The 20498-nt window shown below is 47.3% G+C and overlaps 1 protein-coding gene across 3 annotated transcripts in view; it reads left to right on the top strand.

The window, feature by feature from the left end:
• Positions 1-2003, top strand: part of PAFAH2 (platelet activating factor acetylhydrolase 2) — a 75026-nt gene extending 73023 nt beyond the window's left edge. For all 3 annotated transcript variants that reach the window (XR_002521755.2, XR_001902293.3, XR_001902289.3), the window contains one exon: positions 1540-2003. The gene's annotated coding sequence lies outside the window, so the exon portion shown is untranslated. The remainder of the gene's footprint in view (positions 1-1539) is intronic.
• The last annotated feature ends 18495 nt before the right edge of the window (positions 2004-20498 follow it).

The following is a 20498-nucleotide window of genomic DNA, read 5'->3' as shown; positions in this document are numbered from 1 at the left end:
GGAATGTGGGGTTGGGGGGCAGTGAGCAACAGTTGGAGCCAGAGAAGACCCCACAAGAGGAGGATGAGTAGGGGGCTGATGGAAGAGAGAGGGAGGAGGGAAAGGGCAGAGGAAACATCAGGCACAATGGCCTTGAAGAGCATGTGAGTCATTTAGTGCAGCTGAGGCACGGGTTACTTGAAGGAAGTTCACAGCTGGGGCACGGGTTACTTGAAGGAAGTTTGATGGCTATTTCTTTTTTATTTTTTGAGACAGAGTCTCTGTCTGTCACCCAGGATGGGGTGCAGTGGCGCAATCTTAGCTCACTGCAACCTCTGCCTCCCAGGTTCAAGCAATTATCCTGCCTCAACCTTCCGAGTAGCTGCGATTACAGGTGCCTGCCACCATGCCTGGCTAATTTTTGTATTTTTAGTTGGCCAGGCTGGTCTCAAACTCCTGACCTCAAGTGATCGGCCCGCCTCGGCCTCCCAAAGTGCTGGAATTACAAGCGTGAGCCACTGTGCCCGGCCATGATGGCTATTTCTTATTACGGGAACGGAGCCTGCTGGTCACCCTGGAGTTCTTCTTGGGACATGTTTAGGTGTGTACATCAGTGTGTACTGGTTTGCCTCTCCGGGTTGCAAGGAAGAAGCCCACGTAAATGAACTCAGTGATGGAGCTTTGCTGTGAGGCCCCATGGGAAGCAAGATTTTTAGGAAATGATCTCAGCTGATAGCTGGACGTGTGCTGGGACCTTAGGCCTCCAACTCAGTGCAGTGCTATCCAGGTTTTGACCTGAGTTCCAGGGTCCCACCTTCTCTGTGAGCACCTGGTGTTGGTTGTTGGTGGTTCCTGAGAGCAGAAGGGTCTAGTTGCATTGGTTTGTGCTGACTGGTGTAACTCTCCCCATCAGGCAGGGCTTCAGCCTAGCCACCATGGCAGGGGTTGGTTTCCACTGGGTCCAGCATATACCAGGCCACCTGTCCCAGGTCCAAGCAGGACTAGTTTTAATCATAATGCACTACAACCTTATATGAAGAGAACTCTAGATCTTGAGCTGGTTTCTCCTATAGAGAGCTTTGTAGATTTCTCTCTTGGAGAGATGGCTGAGTAGAACCCTTTAGAGATCACAGTCCCATTTACTCATTCACAGAGTGGGAAAGGAAGGCCCAGAAAAGGCAGTAGCCTTGCTCAAACCTGTGCAGCAAGTTCACTGCAGGGTCAGGCATAGAACAGGTCTCCTAGATTTTTTGGTTGGTGCATAAATGTGCTTCTGTGTTGTTGACATGTTCATGAACCCATGTACTGTGTACAAGGCAGCGGGCCATGTCCTGAGAATGGACAGGCCACATAATCCCTGTCCTCCAGAAGGTTATAATGGGGGTATCAGAGCACACATAGAAAAAGATAGCTGTTCAATTTGCAGTGGCCCTGGGGGAAGCCAATACAGTTAGGCAAATTATACCAAGTCCAAGGAAAAAAATCTGTGAGGCTCTGCCTGCCAGATCCTCGATGACCTTCTAAGAAAGGTGATTTTCGTGATTTTTTTTTTTTTTTTAGCCTATGTTGCCTAGGCTGGAGTGCAGTGGCTATTCACTGGTGCGATCGTGATGAATGACAGCCTCGAACTCCTGGGCTCTCACCATCCTCCCGACTCAGCTTCCCGAATCGCTGGGACTACATGTATTTGCCTCTGAACTCTGCTAAGATTTTTTGTTTTAGCCTGGTTAGAACCAAAGAAGCCACAGCAGGACTTCTGGACCCAGCCATAGGCCAGCGGAGAGCAGAGAGAAGCCTGGGGAAATGGAAAGGGGATAAGACTTGCATGTGACCAATTCCCTAAGCCATCTGCTCTTACAAATCCCTACTTAGCAGCCCAGAGCAGTTACAGAGAGGGACAGGGGTCTTTGAAACACAAATCACCAGTGATGACAAGGCCACTGGGTATGAGGCTGTTTGTTCTCTTCCCGAGTGGATAAGGTTTCTAAGGGATAAATGGAGTGTTCTTACTGGCTGGCCCAGGACCTGCTGTTCCCATGCAATGGCTAGGGGATGCTGTCAGAGGCTCTAGGGAGTGGGAATGGCCTGACTTCCAGAAAAGGCTAGTTGAAAATCCAGCTACAAGGTAAGCTCCAGAGCCTGGACCCTGGCAAATTAGTCTTTTGGCCTGGTTGCCATGGAGACAGGCAGGCAGCAGCTGCTGGGGAAGAGGAAACAGCAGCTCCACCGACATCTAGGATTCTGAGACAGCCATGATGGGGGAGGGGGCTTGACACCACCCTTTCTCCCCCAGATACTGAGGTCCCTGTTTGCCCCCCACCCCCCGGACCCCTGATTCCCAGACTCACAGGCTCTGGTGAGTTGCCAGGGTCTGAACACAAGACAGTAGCAGTACTGGATCCTGAAACTCCAGTTTCCTGCTTCCAAGCCAGTGCCCCACCCCTACTACACCACAGTTGCCTCCTGCTTCAGAGCAAAAGATCTTCCAGCGCACTGCGCTTCCGGGCCCTGAGAGGGCTCCCAAGCTGCCTCCTTGGAGGGGATAAGTCATTAGAGGTGAATCCCAGTGTGTTGGCCACCAGAGGCCAATTTGGCCCAGTGCTCTATCGCTGTCTCTCTGGAAAACCTGGCAGTGTCTTCATGGGTCTGTGACCAGCCATTGTCTAGGAAGGGAGCTTGAAGCGGAGCCCAGAGGGAACTCAGCAAATGATGCGGTTCATTGTTCCTTCATTTGATGCTACGCTGATAACATTAATTTGCAGCTTCACCGGCCATGCTGCCTGGCTGGCCGCCCTCCAAGTCCTGACCTCCCTAGACTGGTGGAAACAGCCCTTGGCTCTCCCTCTCCTAGGGGTTATCTCTGGAAATTGAAGGTGGGAGAGGAGGGGCTTAGGATCCAGGTCACCTGAGTCCACTTTCACAGCCCGGAGGTTGTGTCTCAGCATCTCAGTTTCATCCTCTTTGGTAAAAGGAGAAACGAGGCTGGTATTATCTAGGGCTTTGAGTTTCTGGGCTTTGGATGTGAGTAGGATCCTTACATAAGAGAACAGAGAGCTAGTGTGGAGAGACAGGAGAGGACTGGAGAAAAGCAGAGGCTGCTACTGACCAGCCTGGGCTTTTGATGTTGCTGTTTTAATTATGAAGGTAGTTCATGTGTGGGCGTTATGAAAGAAAAAAGTCAATGCCAAAGAATATAAAGGAAATGGAGAAAATGACCCATCACCTCAAGCCCCAATCCCTCTCCCCTGGTGGAAACCACTCATAATTTTGTTGTGTACATTTTCAGATCTTCCTCTATTCTCACACTTTCCCCACTACATTACTATTACTTTAAAATTATACAAATGATATGAACACATTTCTACAAAGATGCAAACACCACAGATAAATATACAGCAAATATTAAAAATCTCCTTTTCGTCTAATCCCTTCACCACAGCTATTTTGTTTGTTTGTTTGTTTGTTTTTGAGACGGGGTCTCCCTGTGTTACCCAGGCTGGAGTGCAGTGGGGCGATCATGGCTCACTGCAGCCTTGACCTCCTGGGTTCAAGTGATTCTCCCACCTCAACCTCCCAAGTAGCTGGGACTATAGGCATGAGGCACCACACCCGGCTAATTTTTTGTATATATATATTTTTTAGAGATGGGATTTCACCATGTTACCCAGGCCGGTCTTGAACTCCTGGCTCAAGTGATCCATCCACCTCAGCCTCCCAAAGTGCTGGAATTACAGGCGTGAGCCACTGCACCCAGCCTGGACAGCTATTATTAACAGTTTAATGTCCTTCATACGTTTATGTACAAACACAAACACACACTTTCAGGTTTTCTTTCTTTAGCATAAATGCAATCATAACTCCATATGGCTCTGCAAGTTGCTTTTCCTACCATAGTAATTCTTAGATTTTTCCACAGTAATAGACCTACCCCGTTCTCTCTAACTGCTGCTTAATATTCTACATTTTGGATATTCTGTAACTTATTTAAGTAATCTCCAATAGACACAAGGTTTTTACAATCTTTTGTTAATAGTAACACTTTGACCATTTTACAGCGTTTTTTTCTTTTTTTCTTAAGAGGCAGGGTTTGGCTCTGTCACCCAGGCTGGAGTGCAGTGGTGCAATCTCGGCTCACTGCAGCCTCAACCTCCTGGGCTCAAGCGATTTCCTGCCTCAGCCCCCTGAATAGCTGGGAGTACAGGCACGCGCCACCATGTCAGGGTAATTTTTGTATTTTTTGTAGAGATAGGGTTGTAATTTTTGTATTTTTTGTAGAATTGATGTTAACCCATCAATTCTACTTCTAGAAATAAGCCCTGCATAAAAAGCTGTACACCAGTCTGGGCAACATGGTGACACTCCATATTTAATTAATGAGGAAAATTATCTTTAATTTTCCTAAATACTGTGGGGATTTTTAAGTTAAAAAAAAATCTTAGCCACAGATACCCATTACAAAAAAAAAAAAATTGAAAACTACAGAAAGCTACAGAGGGGCCAGGTGCAGCGGCTCACGCCAATCCCAGCATTTTGGGAGGCCAGGGTGGGCAGATCACAAGATCAAGAGATCAAGACCATCCTGGCCAACATGGTGAAACCCCGTCTCTACTAAAAATACAAAAATTAGCTGGGCATGGTGGCGTGCCCTGTAATCCCAGCTACTCAGGAGGCTGAGGTAGGAGAATCGCTTGAACCCGGGAGATGGAGGTTGCACTGAGCCGAGATCGTGCCACTGCACTCCAGTCTGGCAACAGAGCAAGACTCTGTCTCAAAAAAGAAGAAGAAGGAAAAAAAGAAAGCTACAGAGGGAGGAAAAAATCACTCACAGTGTCTCTGTCCAGCAACCACAATTGTTTACTTTTTGGCATGCTTTCTCCCATTATTTTTTTATGCCTGCTACTGTTACAGTGGTCAGAGACTGGGTCTCCCTATGTCACCCAGGCTGGTCTCAAACTCCTGGCCTCAAGTGATTCCCCTGCCTCAGCCTCCCAAGTACTGAGACTGTAGGCATGAGCCACCAGGCCCAGCTTACATACACAATTTTCTATCTAGGATTTCATTACTTAATGTTATAAGCATTTTCCCATGTCAATAAAATTTTTTATAAACATTCTTTTTATGATTTCATGGTAGGCAGTACATGTGCATACCATAATTTTCTTATCTGTTCCTCTGTTGTTGGGCTTTTAAGTTGCCTACATCTTTTTCCTGTACGATAACACCTCAGTGAATATCTTCTTGCATAAGTCTTTGTCTGAAATCCATTGATTTCCTTAAGCTAGATTCCAAAAAGTAGAAGTACTGGGTCTAGAGGCAGAGAATTTATTTTTTTAAGTTGAATTTTGAATTGTTGTTATGTACACATGGCACACAATTCCAAAGGTACTAAAGGTTACACAATAAGAATAGTAATTCTCCTACTTGGTCGTTTAGCAGTGGTTCCTTCTTTTTTTCCTTTTTTCTTTCTTTCTTTTTTTTTTTTTTCACTTAAAGGCTAGCGTGATAGTAAGGTTTTTCTTCTTAAAGGCAATGTGGTTGCCTGTTTTCTTTATGGGTATATTTCTTATGGGGGAATCTATATATTTAAATACATATATTTTAAAATATAGATTCCTTTTTCATATAGAAACAGTAGCACATCAGATACCTTTGCACTTTCCTCTTCTTGCTTAATATTTCTTGATGATTGCTCTATACATAAAATAGAGAACTGCCTCATTTTCTTAAAATATTGCATAGAATTCCTTTAAATGGAAGTGCCAGATTAAATTAATCAATCCTATTGATGCATTTTTGGGTTGTTTTTCATCCTTTGCTACTGGAACAGTGCCGTCATGAACGTCCTTACGTGTGTATGCCATTTTGTACATGTGCAAGCACACCCATCTCTACAATGGATTCCCTTAAATGGAATTGCTGGGTCCCAGGGATTTTACATGTGGATAACTATTGCTATCTCCACAGAGGGTGGCCATTTCCTGATAGAGGATATGCAGAGTTTTTAAAGCTCTCGATAGAAATGGCACGACTGCTTTCCAGAAAAGCGTTCGTTACCTGTTCACACTCTCACCCGCGCGCTGCTCCCTCCTCCCACGGACCTGCCTGGCTGACAAGTTAAAACACACACGCGCGCGCGCGCGCACACACACACACACACACAACGGTATGGAGATGTCTGCAGGGTTTATTCTCAATAGTCATTATTTCAAAAGGATCTGAAAGATTAGCAAAGGTTTGCAAATATTTAACTTTTAGACCTTTTCTAATAAAAAAATATTTAAAACCCAGGATCTGAGAGAATTTCCTAGCCCTCGTTTTTTTCACGCGTGGCCTTGGCAAATGACTTCTCCTTTCCAAGCCTGTCATGGCTTACAATTGTCGTGGGGAGGAAGTGAGATATGACACTCAGGGAAGTGCTTGGCACACAGCAAGCGCTCAAAAGGTGGTCGCTGGGAAGAAACGGTGGTGAAGGAAAAAGCGCCAGCCCTCCGAGTCATCCCAGCGGTCAGAGGAAGGGAGTCTCCCAGGCTCCAAAAAGTGAGCTGGGCGGTGCCGGCGGCTTTGTTCTTTCCCCCGAAATCTCTCGCTGGTCTTTCCTCCCTTGGAGAGGAAAACGGAAACCTGCCACCAGCTCCCGGAGAGAAACACCCAGACCAAGACTGGCCCCTAACCGGGGCTGGGGCCTAGGGGCTGGGCCCTCTCCCGGGTCACTGAATCCACCTCGGTGAAGCCCAAGGAGACTTTGGTCCGCGCCCCGAGTGGAGGACCGGGTTTCTGCCGCGGGCGTCCCCAGCCTGCTCCGAGACCCGGAATGCCAAGTTCTTCCATCCCTACTCGTTTCTTACTCAACCCCTGTTCTTCCTGAAGCTAACGGCAGGCACTGGCCGCAGGCGCCTCCCTGACGGGCCCCTCCCAGCGACCTGGGTGGGCGCGGCCGCGTGCGCCCGGGGATCCGGGCTTCTCCGCCACTCGCGAACGCGACCTCGTGCGGTTTCCCGCAGCACTGGCTCCCCGCCACCCAGAGACCCCACCCGCTCCCAGGGCCCCGCGAGCGGCCGGGAGGGGACGTAGCGGCACGCGTCAGTGCTGCAGTCGGGCTTGCACCTCCGCCCGGATGCGAAATGGCCCGAGCGGGCTCCGCACCGCCAGTGAGCCCCAGCCTTCCCTTCTCCTAGCACAGAGGTGCTGCCCTGAAAAATCAGCTACTAGAGACACCATTTCGGTCCCCACCCTTGTCTCAGCCAAGGAAGAACCAATCACAACGCTTGTGTGTCGCTGTGCAAGCCGCAGGTGGGGTGGGAGAGCAGATCCCGTGGAACGCAGCGAAGCCATTTTCTGGGAGGATTCGCAGTCATTTCCACTGCTGGTGTGTAACTTCCACAGATGGTATAATCACCATGTTTAATTTCAGCCATTCCCTCTCCGCCAACTCCCCTCACACCGTGGCCTTTCCTTTCCCCAAGCGATGTGGGGTCTAGTCTTGACCCTGAACCTAACCCGCTCTGTGACCCAGCCTCAGGCCTCAGTCTTTTAAGCTACAAAAATGCAAGGAAGGAATAAAATTAGAGAATGGCAAATATTGGTGAGGTTAGGGGGAAATGTATTCTCCGGATTTGTCTTTAAACTGGAAATATTTATGACCTGTGCCAGATAATCCTATGTCTTGGTCTCTACCCTAGAAAAATATTTGCACATGTACCCAGGAAGGCTGTCTCTTGCGGGACCATATCTAATAACAAACCACTGTAAAGAGCTCAAGGGCTATCCGTAGGGAATGAATGAATACAATGGGGTCTACCTACAAAATGGGTCACGGCATCACAGAAGGAATCAGCCAGATCTATATATGCCTATACATGCAGAGAAATGGATAGGGCTCTAAAATATATTAAGTGAAAGTAGAAAGTTGCAGAATAATGCATACAATATAATACAATTTTTGTAACATGTTAAGCAGAACTGTGGATATTCTGTGATTACATTCAAACATACATAAAAGCATTTAAAAAAAACTGAAAAGTTCTTTTCAGTTCAGTTCTTTTCAGTTCACTCCTAATTCATCCAAGTGGCTGTCTCTGGAGAGGGAGTTGGGATAGCAAGTGGAGGTGAGAGGCAACTTCAGCTTTCTTTGTAATATTCTAATTTTATTTTTAAAAATGACAGCCGAGTGCAGTGGCTCACGCCTGTAATCCGAGCACTTTGAGCGGCCAAAGCGGGCAGATCACGAGGTCAGGCGTTCAAGACCAGCCTGGACAACACAGTGAAACCCCATCTCTATAAAAATACAAAAATTAGCCGGGCGTGGTGGTGGGTGTCTGTAGTCCCAGCCACTCAGGAGGCTGAGGCAGGATAATCACTTGAACCCGGGAGATGGGGGTTGAAGTAAGCTGAGATCATACCACTGCACACCAGCCTGGGAGACACAGCAAGACTGTGTCTCAAAAAATAAATAAATAAATAAAATAAAAATGACAGTACATTCAGATATTACTTAAGGAATTTTAAGCTGCATGTTCATGAAATACTGGAGACAAATATGTCAAAATGTAAACAGTGGTTAATTCCAGGTGATAGGAAATATGAATAATTGTTATTTTCTTCTTTGTACTTTTTCGGGTTTTAGTTTTTCAACATGCAGGGAAGGGATTCAAGAGTGACCGTGTGACCCATCAGGTCCCTCAGCTCAAAGAACCTGCAATGTTGTGATTCTAGATGGTCATCCTTAAAGTCCTAGCTCCCCACTCTACCCCGAAGGGCTTACAAGCTTTGCAGGGCAGGGGAGCCTCAACATTGGCGCTCCACTGGGGAAAGTTCTTGGCTTCCGCCAGGAAAGAATTCAAGGGTGAGCTAGTGGCAAAAGAAAACAGCTTTATTGAGGCAGCAGTGTTACAGCTCCGTGACTGTTCCCACTGAGAAGAGAGTGGAGTCTAGCAGCTCAGGGACAGTTCTGCAGTTTCATTTATATCCACTTTTAATTACATGCAAATGAAGGGGCAGGTTATTCAGAAATTTCTTTTTATTTGAGACAGAGTCTCACTCTGTTGCCCAGGCTGGAGTACAGTGGCATGATCTTGGCTCACTGAAACCTCCACCTCCCGGGTTTAAGTGATTCTCTTGCCTCAGCCTCCAGAGTAGCTGGGAATACAGGCGTGTGCCATCATGTCTGGCTAATTTTTGTACATTTAGTACAGATAGGGTTTCATCATGCTGGCTAGGCTGGATTCAAACTCCTGACCTTGTGATCTGCCCGCCTCAGCCTCCCAAAGTGCTAGGATTACAGGTGTGAGTCACTGCACCCAGCCAGTTATTCAGAAATTTCTAGAAAAAAGGTGGTAACTTCCAGGTTGTTGCTAGGGAATGGGTAAACTGTCAGGGCACGGGTGGGCATGTCAGCTAGTCTTGAATCTGGTTCAGTGTTGAGTCCTGCCTCCTACCTCACAAGGAAGGGCCTTGGTGCTGCTGCCCCAGATCCCCTCCCCTGTCTCAAATCCAGGTTTAACATCCCTCAACTTTAAACCTGCTGGAGGGACAGGGCAAACTATTTGCAGTTCACCTACTGCTCTAGGCTGGCTTCTACGCATTTGGCTGTACCATTTCCTCTTCCTGGCACCCTCTCCCCCTTCCTCTTTGCCTGCAAGCTTCCTTCAGGCCTCATCAACTCAGCCGCCCCTTCCCCTAGGAGGCCTTCCCTGTTTCCCCTCCGCTGCCTGGGTTAGCCTCTGTCCCCCTGTGCCCCTTTAGTGCTCTGAGCTGATTGTCTACTTACTATGTGCTCTTGAGGCCAGGGACATGCCTTCTTTCTTCCTGTACTTCCAGGACCTAGTACAAGACATGACACCTCATGGTTCACCAGTAACCTTCTGTTGAATGAACGGACAATCAGCATCAAAGGCAACAAATTCTTCTCTGGGCTGAGTTTTCTGGTACTTATCCTAAAAACTGTGCTGAAGATAAGAGGCAGAATCAAGATTTGAACTCAGAGACCTTGACTCCAGAGCCCACACTCTCAACCACTGTGCTCTGAGCCCCTAATGCACTTGGCTGGTTCATATACCAAATATGTATTGAGAGCCTACTATTTGTCAGGCGCTATTCTATGGTAATGAAGAAAACAGACTTGAAAAACTAACCGTTGGGTACTGTGCTCACCATCAGAGTGGCAGGATCATTCATATTCCAAACCTCAGCATCACACAATATACCCATTTAAGAAATCCGAACATGGGCTGGGCGCGGTGGCTCAAGCCTGTAATCCCAGCACTTTGGGAGGCCGAGGCGGGTGGATCATGAGGTCAGGAGATCGAGACCATCCTGGCTAACACAGTGAAATCCCGTCTCTACTAGAAAATACAAAAAACTAGCCGGGCAAGGTGGCGGGCGCCGGTAGTCCCAGCTACTTGGGAGGCTGAGGCAGGAGAATGGCGTAAACCCGGGAGGTGGAGCTTGCAGTGAGCTGAGATCCGGCCACTGCACTCCAGCCTGGGTGACACAGCGAGACTCCGTCTCAAAAAAAAAGAAAAAGAAATCCGAACATGTACCTCCTGAAATAAAAGTAGGATTTTTTTTTTTTTTTTTTTTTTAAACAGTATCTCTCTCTGTTGCCCAGGCTAGAGTGCAGTGGTGCAATCTCGGATCACTGCAGCCTCCACCTCCCGGGTTCAAGCATTCTCCTGCCTCAGCCTCCCGAGTAGCTGGGACTGCAGGTGTGCGCCACCATGGCCAGTATTTTTAGTAGAGATGGGGTTTCGCCATATTGGCCAGGCTAGTCTCGAACTCCTGGGCTCAAGTGATCTTCCCATCTTGGCCTCCCAAAGTGTTGGGATTAGACGCGTGAGCCACCATGCCCAGCCGGAAATTATTATTATTTTTTAAAGGTATCAACAGAACATGCTCCTCCTCCCGCTCGGCTGGGGCCTGCACTCTCCAGTGTACTGCCTGCTCTGTCCCCTCTGGTGCCGCCTCCTCTGGTGGGAGGGTCAGACTGAGGACCAATTGGGAGGCTGCCTAGTAATCCTGCAGAGGGATGGGGCCTGCACCCACCCTGGGGCATTACTGCTTTCTCATTCATGCAAGGGTTTAGCTGAAAGAGGTCTTGGTATCTAAGAGCAATAAGCCCCCAAGGTCTACAAATCAATGGAGTTCCAGGCCTGCACGGTGGTTCACGCCTGTAATCCCAGCAGTTTGGGAAGTTGAGATAGGCGAATCACTTAAGGTCAGGAGTCTGAGACCACTTTAGCCAACGTGGTGAAACCCTGTCTCTACTAAAAATAGAAAAATTAGCTGGGTGTGGTGGTGTGCGCCTTTAATCCCAGCCACTTAGGTGGCTGAGGCAGGGAAATCGCTTGAACCCAGGAGGCGGAGGTTGCAGTGAACCAAGATCGCACCACTGCATTCCAGCCTGGGCGAGAGAGTGAGACTCCATCTCAAAAACAAACAAACAAACAAAAAATCAGTGGCGTTCTAATGAATGACACATCTGCTTTTCTTCCCCTCCTGTATTTTCTCTTGCACAGCATCCTACCCTTTGCCACCTGACACCCCCGCCACCCCCAGCTTCCCAGCTTGAATTCTACAACGTGTAGACTTTCACCCTCTCAGAATGGGTGTGTTATCAGCAGCCTTCGTTTCCACTTCCTGTGACAGCTGTAACCTCTGTTCTCACTGAATTGCTAAGATTGCTGATAGATGCCAACTGCTTGGAAGCTTTTTAAGTGACTAGGATCAAGCTCTGTGCCAAGCCATAGAAAAATGGGCTACGGAATGGCCCAGAAATTTAGTGAATTAAACTAGTAATTCCCCCTCGTTTCTAGGCCCACAAAAGCCCATTGAAGAAACAGAGTAGATCTAAAATGAAAATCATTTTAGCCTCATGTAGGAGGAAGCGTCAATCTACCCATCATCTACCCATCAGAAGCACCGGAAGCTGGCCGGGCGCGGTGGCTCACGCCTGTAATCCCAGCACTTTGGGAGGCCGAGGTGGGCGGATTACGAGGTCAGGAGATTGAGACTATTCTGGCTAACACAGTGAAACCCTGTCTCTACTAAAAATGGAAAAAAAAAAGGCGATTGGCTCAAGCCTGTAATCCCAAGCACTGGGGAGGCGGCCCGGGCGGATCCACGGGGTCCAGGAGATGGGGGACCATCTGGCTAACATGGTGAAACCCAGGTCTCTACTAAAATACAAAAACTAGCCGGTGGTGGCCCTCTGTGATCAGCCGCAGGAGGCTGAAGGAGGCAGGAGAATGGCCTGAACCTGGGGCCGAGGAGCTTGCAGTGAGCGAGATTAGCCACTGCACTCCAGCCTGGGTGACTGAATGAGACTCAGGTCATAAAAATGGAAAAAATTAGCGGGCGTGTTGTAGTGGGCACCTGTGGTCCCAGCTGCTGGGAGGCTGAGGCAGGAAGATGGCATGAATCCAGGAGGGGTAGCTTGCAGTGAGCGAGGGTCGCACCCTGGCAGCTCCAGCCTGGTGACAGAAGCGAGACTCGATCTCAAAAAAAAAAAGAACACAGGCCAGCAGAGGACAAGAGCCAAACCCGGCCTCCTCATTAAAATAAATGTCACTGGCTAAGGGAGATAAGATGCTACGTTAAAAGAGGCGGTATCCTGGATTAGATCCTGTAACACAAAAACGGACCCCAGTGGAAACATGGGGAATCCGATTAAATTCGGCCATTCAGTTAATAGTATTGTACCAATGTTAATCTGTTAGTTTGGATAAATGTACCATGATTATGTAAGATGTTAACATCAAATGAAGCTGGCTGAAGGGCATATGGGAACTTCGTGTACCATCTTTGCAACTCTCTGGAAATCGAAAATGGTTGATTTCTTTTTTTTTTTTTTTGAGACGGAGTCTCGCTCTGTCGCCCAGGCTGGAGTGCAGTGGCCGGATCTCAGCTCACTGCAAGCTCCGCCTCCCGGGTTTACGCCATTCTCCTGGCTCAGCCTCCCGAGTAGCTGGGACTACAGGCTGGGACTACAGGCGCCCGCCACCACGCCCGGCTAGTTTTTTGTATTTTCTTTTTTTTTTAGTAGAGACGGGGTTTCACCGTGTTAGCCAGGATGGTCTCGATCTCCTGACCTCGTGATCCGCCCGTCTCGGCCTCCCAAAGTGCTGGGATTACAGGCTTGAGCCACCGCGCCTGGCCCGAAAATGGTTGATTTCAATTGAAATTTAAAAACAAATAAAAATTTTCTTTTTTTTTTTTTAAAGAAAGAGACCAGGCGCGGTGGCTCACACCTGTAATCCCAGCACTTTGGGAGGCCGAGGCAGGTAGATCACAAGGTCAAGAGTTCAAGACCAGCCCGACCAACATGGTGAAACTCCGTCTCTACTAAAAATACAAGCATTAGCCAGGCGTGGTGGCACGCACCTGTAATCCCAGCTACTCAGGAGGCCGAGGCAGGAGAATCACTTGAACCCAGGAGGCAGACGTTGTAGTGAGCTTAGATTGTGCCACTGCACTCCAGCCTGGGCGACAAAGTGAGACTGTCAAAAAAGAAAGAAGAAGGAAGGAAGGAAGGAAGGAGAAAAAGAGAGAGAAAGAACGAAAGAAAGAAAGAGATGTCACTGGAATAGTCTTTTTGAATTTGCAAGGGACTAGACTGCAGAATATACACTCAGATATGCCATCTGACCTTAGCCCTAAGTGTTGTTCAGTGGCCAAAAAGACATTGGCTGAATGATTTAACACTTACAGAGTGTCTGTTTGTGGCACTGCAGGGATGGCAAGACAGAATCACATAGGATCCTGCCCTGAAGGAGTTTACTCACTAGTGAGAGGGACAGACATGTATATGGATAGCTGCAATAGCAGCATAGTGGTGAGGGACAGAGAGGTTAATCAAGACCTTGAAGGTGGAGAGAATTTCAATATAGACTGAAGCGAAGGTACTCAAGGCCTTATGAGGGCTGGTGCTGTAGACTGAATGTTGTGTCTCTCCCACATTCATATGTTGAAGCCTATGGCCTACTGTAATGGTATTTGGAAGTAGAGCCTTTGGGAGGTGATTAGGTCATGAGGCTAGAGCCCTCATGAATGGGATTAGTGCCCATATAAAAAGAGGAGACATGGAATCTCTCTGTGCTCTCAGCCATCTCAACAAGAAGATGGCTTTCTGCAAACCAGGAAAAGAGCCCTCACCAGCCATCAGATCTGCTGCTGCCTTGAATTTGGACTTCCCAGCCTCCAGGACTGTGAGATATAAATGTTGGTTAAGCTACCCAGTCAATGTTGTTCTTTTACAACAGCCTGAACTAAGGCAGCTGGTGTCAGCAAAACAGTGGGGCATACAGGCATGTAACCTTTCAGGGAGCTGCCAATAGTCCAATAAAGCTGAAACTTGGTGAGGCAGTGGGAGGAGTGAGAGTGAGTTATAGAGGTTTCAGAGACACAGGACATAAGATGCGTAAGGAAGACAAAAGTCTCTTTTATTTTTTAAATATAATTGTTGGGACCAGGCGCAGCGGCTCATGCGTGTAATCCCAGCACTTTCGGGCAGATCACCTGGGGTCAGGAGTTCGAGACCAGGCTGGCCAACATGGTGAGACCCCCGTTTCTACTAAAAATACAAAAAATTAGCCAGGCGTAGTGGTGTGCACCTGTGATCCCAGCTACTTGGGAGGCTGAGGCAGAAGAATGCCTTGAACCTGGGAGGCAGAGGTTGCAGTGAGCCGAGATCGTGCCATTGCACTCTAGCTTGGGCAACAAGAGCAAAACTCCGTCTCAAAAAGAAAAATATGTATATACAATTTTTGTCATTAATAAAAGTAATACATGTTCATTTTAAGAAGTTTGGAAAATCCAGGATAATATAAAGAAGGAAAGCAAACTCAATTGTTATTTTCTTTCCAGAACTAATATTTTGGTGCATTTTCTTCATTATATTTTGTTCCTAGTTGAACTCATATTGTGCAATTGGGTAGGCTTTGTTTGTTCTATTTAGTGCAATATAGTGAGCCTCTCCCCATCTCATTAAAAAAGGACCTTAAAGCAGGAAGAGAGGTCATTTAGTCCACCTCTTTTCTAATGCAAGAATCCCAGTTCAACATTTCTGATGATTGTCTGCACACGTCTCATAGCAAGAATCTCATTCATGAAGAGGTCCCAGTCCATTCTATTGTTGGCTAAGTCCAGTGATTACAGAGCTCTTCTGTTCATCTTAGTTGTGCTTCTCTATAACCATCCCTCTTTGAGAAGACAGATTTTCTTTTTTATTATTATTATTTTTTTTTAGACAGAGTCTTGCTCTGTCACCTAGGCTGGAGTGCAGTGGCGCGATCTCAGCTTACTGCAAGCTGCGCCTCCCAGGTTCATGCCATTCTCCTGCCTTAGCCTCCTGAGTAGCTGGGACTACAGGCTCCTGACACCATGCCTGGCTAATTTTTTGTATTTTTTTTAGTAGAGGCAGGGTTTCACCATGTTAGCCAGGAATGGTCTCGATCTCCTGACCTTGTGATCCGCCCGTCTCGGCCTCCCAAAGTGCTGGGATTACAAGCGTGAGCCACCGTGCCCGGCCCAAGACGACAGATTTTTCAAATGCATCAAGAATCATAGAATCTCAGGGAAAAGGAGGGGGAGGTCCTTGAGGAAGACTGACCTGGAGGTCCTCATGGAGATGAAGACCTGCAGTGACTTCACAGACGGTTTTAGCTGCCGTGCCAGGAATCCTTGGACTCTAAGCCAGGGAAGGGAGTCTTTTCTTTTAGGTTTCAGAAATTTTTGCTTCTCTCATGTCATGTATCCCAAAGTTGAATCTGTCAAATGTTTTCAAGCAGAAAATGGCATGATCAGAGCTGTGCTTGATAGCTAATACCTTAGCTGTCATTTACTGAGGGTTTATTGTGTATAGGCACAATGCTAGGGACTTTACATATATTATTTTATTTAGTCCTGACAGCTCTATGAGGTAGGGGCATTCTTCCCATTTCACAGATGATGGAGCACAGGCCCCAAAAGGGGAAGTCACGTGCCCACACTCATACGAATAGTAACTGAGCAGTACCTGCTGCATCATATAAAGGACAGGATTTAAATTCCCCCTGACATGACACAAACTAGCCATGTGACGTTGGGCAAATGTCTAGAGTTCTCTGGTCTTTTCTCCCCTATTCGTAAAATCATAGGGGTAGCCTGATAAAACAGTTTAGAGTGATAGCTGAAAGCATAGAGTCAGGGCCAGACTACAAAAGCTCTGCCACTTCTGTGTGGCCTAGTCGAACAAGTGATCTAATCTTGCTGCAAACCTGCTGCTAATGTTTGCCAGACCCAGGGCAGGAGTATAGAAGGGAAGCCCACATACCATATGGCTAAGTAGTTAAGAGTTATAAATCAAACTAACAAACTATTTTTTAAAAATACATGTTCTATCCTCCCACCTTGACAAATATACCTCCATAACAACCTAGAAAGCTAGGTTTTGAGTTGAGAATTCTTGGATTCCCCGGAGTTCCATGTGGGAATGTAGCAGAGCCAGCTCCCTTCTCTTCTCATTCCTGTGTGCATTCCCCAGCCCACATGCTCAGGCTCTGTCCACACCCCTTTCAAATAGCCAGCTCTAAGTACAGGGGTGCACTCACTGGCAGGAAGTTTGCCTTTGGGGGGATGGAACCAGGAAAGGGGCTGGCACAGATGCTGAAAGTGAACTTGGGCCATTTGGGCGGGGAATTCTGGAGTCCTGTGTTGAGAGGGTGGTCTAGAAGGGGTGCACAGGCTCCAGATGGATACATCTCTTTGGCCCCAGGGAACTGTGAGGAGGGACACAACTGGAGGAGGATTAGGGTGCAGCCCTCTAAAGAGTAGGGCCTAGGACAAGGACCCCATTTGACATGTCTAAAAAAGGAGACCGGGTACGGTGGCTCACGCCTGTAATCCCAGCACTTTGGGAGGCCGAGGCAGGTGGATCACCTGAGGTTGGGAGTTTGAGACCAGCCTGACCAATGTAAAGAAACCAACATGGAGAAATGTCTCTATTAAAAATACAACATTAGCCGGGCATGGTGGTGTATGCCTGTAATCCCACCTACTTGGGAGGCTGAGGCAGAAGAATCGCTTGAACCTGGGAGGTGGAGGTTGCGGCGAGCCGAGATTGCGCCATTGCACTCCAGCCTCGGCAACAAGAGCGAAACTCTGTCTAAAAACAAAAACAAAACCTTTAAAAAGGTACTATCTCTCCATGCCTCAGTTTCCTTTATTTTATTATTTTTTCCCTCTAAAAAAGGCATTCTGAATCCGTTCCTTTATTTAGAATGACCAACTCATCTGGGCTTGCCTGGAACTTTCCTTGTTTTAGCACTGAAAGTCTCAAGTTCTGGAAAAACCCTTCGGTCCCTGGCAAACCAGGACAGTTGGTCACCTTCATTGCCTCATCTTTTCAATTAGGCTAATAATACCTCATAAGACTGTCATGAGAATTAAGTGAGTTAGTACATGTGGAGTGTTTAGACCAGTGGCTGCTGTGTAGTAAGCATTCTATGTGAGCTATTAACATTTAAAAGATTCCAGTCTAGGCCAGGTGTGCCTGGACCAGCTCATGCCTGTAACCCCAACACCTTGGGAGGCCAAGGCAGGAGGATCATTTAAGACCAGGAGTTCAAGACCAGACTGGGCAACGTGGTGAGACCCCCATCTCTAAAAAATTTTTTAAAATTAACCAACACATACCTGTTGTCCCAGCTACTCAGAAGGCTGAGGCAGGAGGATCACTTGAGCCTGAGAGGTTGAAGCTGCAGTGAGCCATGTTCATACCACTGCACTCCAACCAGGGTGACAAAGTGAGAACCTATCTCAAAACAACAAGAACAACAAAAAAGATAAAAAGCTGTCAATAATTATGACATGCTATTTATGAGGACCAACTGATTTCAAAGATCAAAAAATGTGGGGAAAAATACATCTTAGAATTAATTAAATAAAATCTGTGCCAGGCACATTGGGAGGGGAGTGAGACACGGCAATGAGATAAGACCCTGCCTTCAGAAAGCTTCCAGTCTCACAGTGCACTTCCAATCTCAGTGCAGTCCAATCTCTTCCAATGGAGGTGCACTTCAAATCTCACTGCAGCCACGAGCAGGACTGAGACGGGTGCCACAGTGCAGGCACCAGAGCTGTTCTGAGATCAGCCCGTTGCTTGTCAAATATTTATAGGAGTTATTAATGTAGACAGAATTGACAGCCATGTCTTTCTTGGGATTTCAGTTCCTCCCCCTCCTTTTCTCTAATGCCTGACATTTCTAGGGACAAAGCCTTTCAAATCATTTTTGAATGAGTTGAGATAATGAATTAAAGTGCCACATGGCGAGTGTTGAATTGGTACAATGTGGAAGGCAATTTGGCACTATCCAAATTACAAATGTGCTTGCCTTTTAGCCCTGAAATACCATTTCTAGGAATATGTCTCGCAGATATACTCACACCCATGGGAAATGCCATATGAACGAGGTCATTCATTACAGCATGGTGAGCTATTCTGAATAATTGGGAGTAACCTAAGAGCCACAGATAGAGCACTGGTTAACTGCATCTTGGAATATTCATACCATGGACACCAGATCAAAGAAATGCTTGATGTATGAACAGGGAAAAGACCCCTGACATGGTTTTTGTTTGTTTGTTTAAGAGACAGGGTCTCTGGCCAGGCATGGTGGCTCACGTCTGTAATTCCCGCACTTTGGGAAGTCAAGGCGGGTGGATCACTTGAGGTCAGTAGTTCAAAGACAGTCTGGCCAACATGGTGAAAACCCATCTCTACTAAAAATACAAAAAATTAGCCGGGCATGGTGGCATGTGCCTGTAATCCCAGTTACTCAGGAGGCTGAGGCAGGAGAATCCCTTGAACCCAGGAGGCAGAGGTTGTAATGAGTCGAGATGGTGCCTCTGTACTCCAGCCTGGGTGACAGAATGAGATCCTGTCTCTTTCAGCTTGGGTGACAGAGTAGGACTCTGACTCCACAAACAAAGAGACAGGGTCTCGTTCTGTCACCCAGGCTGGAGAACAGTGGGTGATCCTGGCTCACTGCAGGCAGTGTTTCCACCTTAGCTAGGACTACAGGCCCATGCCACCGTGCCAGCTAATTTTCTTTACTTATTTGTATTTTTTCATTTATTTGTAGACACAGGTTCTTGCTATGTAGCCCAGGCTGGTCTCAAACTCCTGGCCTCAGGTGATTCTTCTGCCCTGAGCTCCCAAAGTGCTGGGATTACAGGTGTGAGCTACCACACCCAGACCCTGACATGTACTGTGAAACTGCTAAGCAAAGAACAGTTATAGGAGGCTATCATGTGTATAAAAAGAGAGGGGATATGAATGCATACTTACAAGTTTGCTTGTGTACACATGAAGAAACTCCTGGATACACAGGAAACTGATTAGCAGAGATTATGGTGGGGGAGTGGTTGGTAGAGAACTTGGAAGATAAGAAGGGCTTCTTATACTTTATTTTTAAACCATGTGACTGTGTTACCTATTTAAAGTGTTAAATGAATTGAATTTAACCCCATGGGAAGAGTTAACCCAGTAACTACAATTTCCATCAAAGGGTGAAAGTCTAATAGTCATTCACTCATTCAATAACCTATAGCAGGCCAGGCACAGTGGCTCACGCCTGTAATCCCTGCACTTTGGGAGCCCAAGGCAGGTGGATCACCTGAGGTCAGGAGTTCGAGACCAGCCTGGTCAGCATGATGAAACCCCGTGTCTACTAAAAATACAAAAAATTAGCTGGGCGTGATGGCACGCGCCTGTAATCCCAGCTACTCAGGAGACTGAGGCGGGAGAATCGCGGGAGAACTGCAGCCTGGGCAACAAGAGCAAAACTCCATCTCAAAAAATAAAAATAAAAATAAAATAATCTACAGCAATCAGGAAACATCTCTAGCAATGATACCTAACAAGTGCTCAGCACTTTAAATGTGCCAGGCATTGTGCTAAGTGTTTTCATTTACATTATTTCATTTAACCCTCACCAGTCCCATAGAGTTCAGGTGTCTAATATCACAGAAGAGACAGAAGTTTACAGAAGGATGAGAGAAGTTGTTCTTTTTTTTTTTTGAGATGGAGTCTCGCTGTGTCACCCAGGCTTAAGTGTAGAGGTGCTGGCCGGGCGCGGTGGCTCAAGCCTGTAATCCCGGCACTTTGGGAGGCCGAGACGGGCGGATCACAGGGTCAGGAGATCGAGACCATCCTGGCTAACACAGTGAAACCCCGTCTCTACTAAAAAAATACAAAAAATTAGCCAGGTGTGGTGGCAGGCGCCTGTAAGTCCCAGCTACTCTGAAGGCTGAGCCAGGAGAATGGCGTGAACCTGGGAGGCGGAGCTTGCAGTGAGCCGAGATCGCACCACTGCACTCCAGCCTGGGTGACAGAACGAGACTCCTTCTCAAAAAAAAAGAAAAAAAAGTGTAGTGGTGCTAATCTCAGCTCACCGCAACCTCCGCCTCCCAGGTTCACGCCATTCTCCTGCCTCAGCCTCCTGCATAGCTGGGACTACAGGCGCCCGCCACCACGCCTGGCTAAT

The sequence above is a fragment of the Papio anubis genome, chromosome 1, assembly GCF_008728515.1.
Source record: "Papio anubis isolate 15944 chromosome 1, Panubis1.0, whole genome shotgun sequence".
Lineage (NCBI taxonomy): Eukaryota > Metazoa > Chordata > Mammalia > Primates > Cercopithecidae > Papio > Papio anubis.
The sequence above is the reverse complement of the archived record's forward strand: the minus strand, read 5'-3'. Positions and strand labels throughout refer to the sequence as shown.